We start from the raw sequence: 11,804 nt of genomic DNA, 5'->3' as shown, positions 1-11,804 counted from the left end.
GTATAGCATCTCTACTAGGCTCTTAGTATTTATTGAATTAAACAAAATAAATAAGTCAGAACCAAACTACTTACCACTGACTCTCACTCTTAGTGGCCCCATATGGATTATAGTAGAATGGTGCTTCTAAGGTTTTTCAAAGGCTGATGCTTTTGGAAAGTAGATCATCAGATCTTTCTACAAACTCACTTCTGGGTAGACTCTGTCTTTCAATTTTTCAGTATGTAGCTGAGCACTTTACAGTGTTTCACAACCTACAGACTCCATAGGAATGAATAAGGCCATATAATTTAAAAATGCATTGTTTTTAACCATTTCTAGAACTTTTAAAATTTCTTTGATCATGTTGTCAAAAGGGGTCAGTTTCTGGAAAAAGGCATTATGCGAGGAAAGCTGTAGAGTCAGATAAAAAGAGAAGGACCGTCAATAAGGTAAATTGACTCAGTGACTGAAACGGAACCAAGCCTATCAGACATTGTGAAGATGACACAGGAGAGGGCAAGATTCAGATCTGTTTCTCATAGGTTTTCTATGAGTTGTAGTCAACTTTATTACACCAAAGAACAACAAAAGCTTTTTTAAACGTGTTATTTAGTTCATATTTAACTCCATTTATAGGAAACTCGCTATATTCTAAGGAAAATTATCAGTTTTTAAGAAAACTATGCTAGGAAGTCAAGCCTTATATTGGTCCAAAAATGGATCTGTATCGTTCCCTGAGCAACTTCTTTTTTTCTTACATTAATCTTTTTCAAAACATTTGTGATATTAACTAAAATTTACAGGAAAGTTGAATTTTCATTTATTCATTATTGTAAAGTTTTCTCTCTCCCTTTTCTTATCCCCTATCCCAGTTGACTGTCTTTTTAAAAAAATATTCACTCACTGTTGTGAAATTTTCTCCATCCTCCCTCCCCTCCCACTCCCTCACCTCTAATACACTTTGCAGCGCACCTCTTTTTCTGAACTGTTGTCGAACATGTATGCCTAATTATATATTTCTTTTAAACAATTCTTTCCTTAATCTGTTCCAATGCAGTGTTCATTCTCTATCCACTCTTTTCCTAGTTTCGCCAACCCCTCCTATCAGTCCTGCTTTATAACAGTGATGCTACACAGTATGTGTCCATTTGTGACAGAGGTATTTCAATTGCCATAGTGTCCTCTATAGTCATCCATGTTGTGTAATGTTTTACAAGTTCATTGTTTTTCAGTGTTGAGTAGTCCCCAGTGTAAATATGCCATAGTTTTTCTATCCATTTGGTTGTGTTTTTTTTTTATGGACACTTGCGTTGCTTCTATTTCTTTGCCATTGTGAATGTTGTTGTTGTTGTGTGCCGTCGAGTTGCTTGCGACTTATAGTGACCCTATGTACAACATCCCTTAACTCTGCTCTGTCCTGTGCCAATCGCACCATCTCTAATACACCCATCCTGATTACCCCAATCACTGACTCAATCCACCTAATAAGGAGCCTTCCCCTTCTGCGCTGTCCCTCCACCCTACCAAGCATGATGTCCCTCTCCAAGGACCTGTCCCTCCTTGCAATATGTGCAAAGTATGTTAGATGGAGCCTCAGAATCCTTGCCTCCAAGGAGCAGCCCGGTTTGACCCTTTCCAGGACGAATCTGTTTGTTTTCCTAGCAGTCCATGGTACCCTCAATACTCTTCTCCAGCACCACAGCTCAAAGGCATCAATTCTCCTTCTATCCTCCTTGGTCATTGTCCAACTCTCTGATGCATAACAAGTGATTACAAAGACCATGGCCTGTATCAGATGCACTTTAGTCTCCAAAGAGACACCATTGCTCTTCAGTATTTTGGAGAGGTCCCTAACAGCAGACTTTCCCATGGCAATACATCTTCTAATTTCCTGGCTACTAGTGCCAAGAGTGTTGACTGTGGAGCCGAGCAAACTAAAGCTGTGTACAATCTCAATCTCTTCACCATCCGTCCTGATACTGCCAATTGGCCCAGTGGTAAGAATCTTTGTCTTCTTCACATTGAGCCTCAATCCATATTGGAGTCCATATTGCCATTGTGAATAACACAGCAATAAACATGGGTATGCAAACATCTGTTTGGATGGCGGCTCTGGTTTCCTTAGGGTATATTCCCAGTAGTGGAATTGCTGGGTTAAATGGCATTTCTATTTCCAACCTTTTGAGAAAGCAACAGACTGCCTTCCATTGTGGTTGCATTATTGTACACGCCCACCAACAGTGAATAAGGGTTCCAATATCTCCAAAACCTCACAGAATTTGTTGTTTGCTGCTCTCTTGAACTTTGCTATTGTTGCTCGAGTGAAATAGTTGTTTTGATTTGCATCTCTCTGATAGCTAGGAGTTTTGAAGATTTATTTCTTCATTTGTTTGTTTTCCATCAGAATGTCATCTTTAATGAAATGTCTATTCATGTCTATAAATTTTAGCTATGAGTCCCTTATCATATATGTCCTTGCCAAATATATTTTTTTCCACAGTCTATGGGTTTTCTCTTAGCCCTGCTGGAGAAGTTTTTTCATATGTGCAGGAATTTTATTTTAGAAGGTCCCATTCACCTATTTTGCACTCTCCTGGTTGTAGATTTTTCATTAAGCTTGAGAGACTTCATACTGTGGGTTAGGGCTTCTAGAGTTCTTCCAAGCTTTTCTCTGATGAAGTTTTTCTTTGGTTTTGCTCCTAGGTCCTTGATCCACCTTGAGTTGGTTTTAAAGTACTTCTTAAGCTGTAAGGAAAATGTGAACCTATAAGCCCTACACCTGGCAGTGCTTGGTCAGAGGGTGAAGTGTTTCATCTTAGTTTAGAGTGTAGATATCAGTGAATGAAACTACCCATCCTAAATTTTCTTCCCTGTTCAAAAACTTTCAAACCATTACAGGTCATGCAAAACTATGGAACTGCTTAAACATCCTGCTGTAGCACAACTAGGAGATGAAGAAAGAGTCTTCCTTTGGCCAGTTTCACATGACACCACATATTGGTTGAGTTTTAGAGAAAGAAGGAACTCTTCTCAAATGGACAAATGGATGCTAAGGGGATTCTTCTGATTCTTCCCTTAAATATTAAATTATACCTATTGGTCAAAACTATGCAAAGGTGATCAGAGGCTAATCTGTAGCATGGCAAATATCATACATGCTTCTTAAAGGGAGCATCACTATGTAATTTTTATTAACCATCCTATTTTCTGTCACCAGGGAGCTCTGGTGGCCTAGTGGCAAGAAGCTGCACTGCAATCCTGAAGGTACAGGGTTCAAGGCCACCAGCTACTACATGGGAGAAAGATGGGCCAAAGGGTCAGCTATTTGTCAGTTCTGACTCTATGATACATGACAAGAACATTTTCCATTACTAGTTGTGAGAGATTACTTAATAAATTAAAACTAATACATAAGTATTTGAGCATTTCCATGGGTCAAGACAAGGGGTTCTGGTGGCATCATGCATTGTGTTTTGGGCTGCCCACTGAAGATTGGTAGTTCCAATACACTAGCTGCTCTGTTGCAGGAATATAAATAAGTGATCTTCTCTTGTAAAGATTTACAGCCTTGGGTTAACTAAGGTTGCCAAAGTAAGAATCCACTAAATGTAATGAGTTTGTGGGCCAATGAGATCTGTGTGATCTTGTTCTTCTAAGTGCAGAAAAAGAAGAAACTGGAGAAATTTACTTTCAACCCATAGCAGATCAATTTCCATCAGTGAGAACAAAGAAGATGCATTTGAAATTTTCATGGAGCGCTATAATGTGTTAAATGTTTAATGAACTTGACTTGTATTTTTGAGCTGATACCATGGCCGCTGTGATGTTGTGATGTGATCTGACTTATACATGACCCTACAAAAGATTTTTCCCAGAGGCTTTAAGTTTTATGGGAGGTGATTGCCCACATTCTCCTATGAAGCAGCTAATGGATTTATTCTTCATGCTTTCGGGTTGGTCAAATAACTTTTTGCCACTAAGGCAAGATGGCTGTGTGATGTTAGGTTAGGTGTGCAATACCAGTGTTTGTCATAGGTGCTGTTTTCCAGAGGCATTCACGTCTCTAGTCCTGGCCTCCACTGTAGTGTATCTGGACACAGCCCCAACATGTGCTCCAAAGAAAGAGCCCTTCACTGTGGAGGTTCAGGAGTGTCTACTTCAAGGATGCTGCTGCTATGGATATAAAAGCCCTGGTTGATGATCTATTTCCATGAACCTCACATCAGAGATGTGCAGCCCATGGTGGGCTCAGCAGTGTGTAAAATTTGAGAACACTTTTGCCCTTAATCACACCAGTATAATTCTGAAGAGTTTCAGAAGCTGAAAGTTCAACAGAGGAAGTAGTATCACACATTAAAGGTTGTGAAGCATAACAAAATGAGTTTTTCTTGGACACTGTTTTGTTTCTTTAAATAAAATAAATAAAACTCTCACACTTTTAGACAATTTGTGTTTCTTCTTTACTCCTCCACTTCTCTTCCCCTTCTCTCATGTTTTGAGTTTGGGATGAAGGAAGCAGGATCAGATTTAAATTTGTGAGAAGTGAGTTCTCTGACACCCAGGCAGTCCCCACCTTGTGCAGACATCAGAAAAGCCCATAATTTCTCGTCCTAAAATGGCTTCATTCAGGAGTACAGGAAGTAGGAGAAAGAAAATTTATTCAATTAATTCACAGAAAAATTTAGCTTTTCTATTTTCCAGGCATTATAATTGTGAAGAATATTAAGATTTAGACCTTATCTTCAAGGTGGGAGAATCCTTGCAATGCCATTTATTATGAGTATACAACATGACCTGAAATAGCCAGGTTTGTGTAAAGTGGCTTTCTTAAGAATACTAGCATTTGCTGATGGCAGTTTTGTGTCAGGTTCTCACTAAAGCCCAGGAGGATGAGATGGCATTCCTATTCTTTTTACTGACGGAAAAGTGAGGCATGAAGTGGCTAAATAATAAGGCAAAGTTTATAGAACATCCATCACTAGAACTAGATCTGTCTGCCTTTAGAGTCATTGGCTTTAATCATGAAATTATATACAAATTTTATTTCCTTTAGCCTTTAAAACACATTTGGTGATGCTAGTTATCCTTGGATAAATTTTTACTTCAGATGACATTGCGTATTGCAGAATGAAACACCATTTGACCCTTCACCATCTTTACAATCATTCCTGTGTTGGAATCCATTGTTGAACCTGCTCCGTCAATCCATTTCATAAAGGGTTTTCCTCCTATTCACTCACCCTCTACTTTACCATACCATGCCATGCTTGATGTCTTTCACCAGAGACTAAAGCCTTCTGATAACAGTTCTAAAGTATGTGAGACAAAAATCTTCCCATTCTCAAGTCTAATAAGTAATATTTTTGTTGCCCTTCTTCCAAGATAGACTTGTGCTTTTGACAGTCCTTGGTAAACCATTATTCTTTTCCAATATCACAATTCAAAGGCATCATTTCTTCTTCAGTCTTCATTGTTCAGATCTGATAGAAAGGAGTAAATGTTCTCCTTTTTACCAAATAGGGATAGATTAAGTAACAATTTGCCCAAGGTTTCATTTCTAATAGTAGATTCAGGACTTGGATCCAGTCATGTTTCTAGCAGAAAGGGCTAGAGGGTCAGGGCAGACCTGTACTGTAAGGCACACATGTCCACTAATACCCAAGATGGCACTGAGCAAATGTCATGTTCTCTGTAGATGCTTGTTGAAGAAAATCTAATTGAACCTTCTATCTCAATTCCTTTGTAAATGAAGAAACTAAGATTCAAAGACAAAAGCACTTTCTTGAATTTGTGTCGTATTAAATACTATGAACTAAAACTGGAAAACAAGGCTTTTGCAAGAAGACAGAGATTGGCTATTGTAATGGAAGTGAAGCAATGCATTTGTGATCTGCGTAGGCTAAGGCTATATGGGGATGTTTTAATTATTAGTTAATTATTCTACAAATAATCCAAGTATCAGTGGTTGGAGGGTCAGCTATGAGTCAGTTCTGGCTTCATGGCGAAGAGATAGGGAGAGACATTGTGACCATGAAGAGATATACGGCACAATAGCACAACCTTAAAGGGTTCTTTCAGGAGACAGAAGAGCCCTAGGCTTTCACAAGAGGGAAGATGTGATAGTTGGAAAACAGCTTTGAGAATCCAGTTCTGCCTCCTCTCCTGGAATTAAAGATGGAAGAATGAGAGACCTAAAAAAGAATTGACAAATGTCAGATTTTAGTCAAGGCTAGTAATCATAGAGAGTGAAAATGGTATGAGATTTCTCACTTCTGCAAAGGAATGAGAGGGGACTATGCTGACTGGAACCAGAGGTTAGTCAGCACAGAACTACAAGCACTCGCAGTGGAGTGACTGGGCACCAATCACCTGTTAGGCCCCAGGTCCCATTAAGGTAGACCAAATCCTGAAAGGCATGGTGTCTTAGGGATGGAAGTCACTTAGCCATGGAATGTTGACTAATTTATCCATGTGTTTCCATGACCAAACATAGGTACACAGTTCATGCCAAATAAAAGCCTGTTGAGTTGAATGTGAGGACTTCCTTCCTTCCTTTATGGAAAAAAGAGAGGCTGAAAGCCCTCTTGGTGGGCAGGCTTGAGATTGTCCAATACTATCGTTGTTGGACTGAGGACATTAGATATTACATGTTAATACCGTCAAAAGCAACAGAATTTTACAAGTCTGTTCCTGTACTTGAGTTTTCAAATACTGCTGACACTTGTCACTGTTTGTATTTGAGTATAACAGAGAGAATGAACTCTATGTGCCTTGGATAGCCTCCCTAACATAGAGACTAATAGAATTCTGAGGACAAGACTGCAAGTGCTAGTGTGAGAAATCTGTACTGTCAGTATGGTCCAGAACAGCTCTGATCAGATCTCAGATACATGCTATGACTCAGGGCAAGGTCTTGGATCAGTCAGGTGAGCTTGTATCTGCATGAAAGGAGCATTAGATTTACGAGCCATGCATGAATTGTCTGGTTTGTCTATGCAGTAGAGGCATAGCTGCTGTCGTAACCCTACACCCTCTTTGCAGGAAATTTAGCACACTGCAGCATCTCTTCCCTTGTCAGACGATGCATGCCCAGGAATAAAAGTTTACTTAATAAAGAAGTCAGGTAAACATACTTAGAACATTAATAGTTGCATATCAGATTTCTAAGTTTCAGTCCAAAGTCAAACGACAGTTTTTGGATCAAGAATAACATTGCTTAGGGACTCTGGTGGTACTGAGGTTAAGGTACTTATTATCTGCAAACTAAAAGGTTGGTGATGTGAGCCTACTAGCCACTGCTCAGGAGAAACATGAGACTATCTGCATCCATAAGCATTTACAGACCGAGAACATGCCTGGAGTATTCTTCTCTGTCCAACAGGGTCACTATGAAATGGAATTGACTCTAAAAGTTAGTTTGGGGACATTGGTATTATCATTGATCAGATTTTAAAGAATCAACCTGATTTTAACCTTAGAACCACGGACTCTTGTTTATATTTGTTTTTACATTCCTACAAATACTATACTGTGTCCAGAAGCACTTTCCATCTTCCCTGTGCACAAAACTTTCAGTATGTGGCATTGACATCACTTTGAAACATCACCCCTTGTTCCTCAGGAAATGTGAACTGAGTAATTTTCTATGTTCTGGAACTGCTGACATTATGCTTGGGGGTTATGTGACTTTTCTTCTTCTACTGATATAGATGTTGTCCATAATGTGGATCATGCATCATTTAAAGAATATCATCCATAACCCGCATTATGCAGATGGTACAACTTTGCTTGCACAAAGTGAAGAAGACTTGAAACAATTTTAGCCTTCAATAAACGAAAGTCATCATCACAGGATCAATAGGCACATCATGATAGATGGAGAAAAATATTAAAGTTGCCAAGGATTTAATTTTACTTGGATCCATAATCAACATGCATAATACCAACAGTTAAGAGAAATCAAGTAACATATTGCATTGAAAATAACCTGTCGTCAAGGTCCTTTCCAAAGTGCTAAAGAGCAAGGATGTTGCTTAGACTAAGATGTGCTTGATTCAAACCATGTGTTTTCAGTTGCTTCCTATACATATAAAAGTTGGACAAGGAATAAGGAAGGCCAAAGAAAAAATATGCCTTTTAATCGTGGTGTTGGCAAAGAGTATTAAATATACCATAGACTGCCAAAAAGAATAAATAAATCTATGTTAAAGAAGTATAACCAATGTGTTCCATGGAATCAAGGATGAGGCAAATTAATCTCACATACTTTAGGCATGTTATCAGGAGAGGCTAGATCTTAGGAAAAGGATCATCCTGGGAAAGGTATGTTGTTGTTGTAATGTGCTGTGAAGTCACTAGCAACTCATAATGACCCTATGTACAACAGCCCTAAACCCTGCTCTATCCTGTGCTCTTCTACTATGTCCTACATACCTACCCCCCATTACCCTAGTCACTGGATCAATCCATCTCATTAAAGATCTTCCTCTCATGCTCTTTCCCTCCATCTTCCCAAGTGTGACGTTCCTTTCCAAGGACTGGTCCCTCCTTGCAACATGTCTAAAGTATGTCAGGCAAAGCTTCGGAATCCTTGCCTCCAAGGAGCAGCCTGGTCTCACCCTCTCTAGGACAATCCTGTTTCTTCTCCTAGCAGTCCATGGCATATTCAATACTCTTCTCCAGCACCAGAGCTCAAAGGCACCAATTCTCTTTTTATCATCCTTAGTCATTGTCCCAAGTGTTGAGAACTTTCATTTGTAGGGTCGCTATGAGAAGCCTATGACTCATATTTCAACAAACAGACACTGCCCTGGATGTCCTCACCAAGTTGTGCCAAGAAATCTGGAGTACAACCACTTGGCCAACTGACTGGAAGATTTCTGTATTTGTTCCTATTCCAAAGAAGGGTGACCCAACAGAGTGTGGAAAGGTATAGGATCAACAACAAAAAAGAAAAACTCTCAGTGAGCAAGATGGATACAGTGATTATAACAATAAGCTTGAGCATGCCAGATTGTGAGTATAGCACAAGGTTCTACACTTTAGATTTGGTTCATAAAATTAAAGACTGGCAGATGTAAGGTAGTAGTGTCATTAGCAACTTCCTAAGATTTTAGGAGCTCATCTTATAGGTCCATAATCCCTGTTTCTTAACCTTCTTAATAGTTAAATCTATAGTTGCAATGGATTAGAAAAAGTCGAAGGGAAGTTGATATGTGTAAATTTTGTGTTCCATTAGGGTGATGTTATCATATGGTGTCATTTCTCTTTTGTGAGTGGAAGTTAATATCTAAAAGAATATAAGATCTTCACATCTTTTTGCAGATGCAGCAAGAAAGGTCACACTTCAAAGAAATTCTGTGTTAAAGTATCAGGCCTAGGAGGAAAAAAAAAAATCTTTCCATATCTGGTGATATGGAAAGGAGTTTAGTTTAGAGAAATCATTCAGTTACCAGTAGTGCCAATTAAAGAAAGAGAGAGAAAGGAAACGACTCACACAATTGTAGAAGCCAACAAGTTCCAAATCTATGGGTTAAACATGTCAGCCTGGAGGATTATCCTGAAAGTCCTGGGCCATTAATAGTAGTCATGCCAAAAATGGTGTAGTATAGCTCTCCATGGACTTTAATCCCACGATATGGTAGTAATAAGATATATCCTAATGAATACCCAGTATTCCAGACATGCTCTTCTCTATCTCCCTTATGTCATATTAATCTTGTTTCCCTTTGGTAATCAGGATCAATCATACCAGACAATACAGTAACTCTTTTCTTCGTCTGTTGATACAGAAACACAAGGAGCCCAAAGTAGTTAGGCAGTATTCTTAGCTTTCAGTTCAATGGAATCAGTATTATGTCTTCAGGTGGAGTATTTCATTTCTCTCTTTGAAGCTAACATCTCCCATACTGCAGAATATTATGTCACAGAGATAGGAAGAAAACTTTTGCAAGTTACCAGGTGGTCTAACAGTAAAAAAATTGTACTGCAATACCTAAAGCACATAGTTCAAATCCACTAGCTGCCTCATGGGGAAAAGAGGAGCTATCTTGTTTAATGGTCCTGACTTGCTGATACACAACAACAACAGGTATAATAATGAATGGTGCAAGTTCCATTTCTACTCTTTATTTACAAGACCAATGAATCCTGGCTATTGAACTTATAGTATCACATGTGGAATGGTGGTTTAGAGAATAAATAAACTTTTGGTGAATTGCCACCTAGCTGATGCCAAAAAGACAGTTATGTCTTTCTTTCACAGGAGAGATTGCCTATCCTTCTCTTGCAGAACAGCTGAAAAGACAATTAAGTTTTTAGAAGGTCATTTTATTGTTTTAAAAAGTCAGCTGCTTCAGGATCTTGGGAAATGCCATAAGACCAATTAATTCAGTGACCATAGATCCACTGCCACAAATTATTTATCTGAGACAATGCTATATGGTTTCTCATGACAGTAAATGAGGCACTCTTAAACTCACAATTGGTCATTTTGGCAGGAGCATTTTGTTCAGGAAGGTAAATTCATGTCAAGAGGAAGTGTCTATTTCATGTAAGAGTAAAATGCAACTCTTTCCTTAGTGGAAGTGGTCCAGTGTAATCAACTTGCCACCAGGTTACTAGATGATTTTCCTGAGAAATGGTACCATATTGTATGCTTAGTATTGCTGACAAAATAAGAAATTAACAGTGACTGTAGCAAGTTTTCCTTAGTGAGTATCATCCTTGTTGCTGAGGCCAAGTATAAACTCTATTTCTGCCACCATGGCCACTTTGCTCATATGTTCACTGGACAATGTGAGTGGGTGGGGAAAGAGAACAATTGATTTCTCCAAATATGTCATTCTAACTACTTGATTCTAAAAATTCCTGACAAAATTTCTTTTTATACTTCACCTTTTGGAACATATTAGAAGTTAAATCAAGTTATAGCTCTAGAAGTCAAAATGGATGGTGGGAAGTGGGCCCTGCAAACATTCAGCATCTGCCTCAGATAGTGTCCCAGATACCATCACAGAAGGTGCAACAAGGTTATTTTTATCAAATGATGTGGAAAAGATAATTTTACTGGAAGGGTGATAAACGGAAAAATGGAGTAATCTCTTCAGAGGGGCTAGGTGGTATTATTGTCGGCCTGGGAGATCAATCAAAATTTAGCGACTAAATATGCTCCATCTTTTTTATTATTTTCCCATATGTCACAATTTCAAGTTTCAGGATGTCATTTTTTCACAATCAGTACCCTCACTTTAATTTTATCACCATTTGAGGTTAGTAATTAAATTGGTGTTGTAATTCAGCCTTTCTTATTTTAAGATTCTATGCTTGGTTTTCAGCAAATCAATTCTGTTACTGCAATAGGTTTTCTTTTAAGACACAAATGGCAACTTTCAGAACTCTTGTATGGTGCTTGGACTGTGATTTTGAACATTAAGCTTGTCTGTTTCACCTATCTTAGTGAAATTAAATGTAGAACTAACTAACCAGTTTTCTTATATAACTCATTCTGACAAAAATGTAGAAAACTCTCCAATATTCAGTCACCAAGAGGCATGTTTCTCACAAATTTTGCATCTATTGGTGATGATATTCTGCTTTAGTCTTCTTATTTCTTTTGTCATCTTATGTCATGAATCATCCGTGCTTTCTTTACTATAAGAAGTAGTGTTATCAGTGTCTTTAAGATTAGTAAGATTTAAGAAAGAATTTCCAAGTATCCTGGAAAATCTACAACCAGGAGAAGATAAAATAGATGAATGGGACCTTCTAAGAATCAAATCCCTATGCACATCCAAAAACTTCTCCAATAGAGTAAAAAGGGA

This window comes from Elephantulus edwardii, unplaced genomic scaffold (genome assembly GCF_000299155.1).
Source record: "Elephantulus edwardii isolate Elephantulus edwardi_28Jun2011 unplaced genomic scaffold, EleEdw1.0 scaffold00174, whole genome shotgun sequence".
Classification (NCBI taxonomy): domain Eukaryota; kingdom Metazoa; phylum Chordata; class Mammalia; order Macroscelidea; family Macroscelididae; genus Elephantulus; species Elephantulus edwardii.
The sequence above is the reverse complement of the archived record's forward strand: the minus strand, read 5'-3'. Positions refer to the sequence as shown.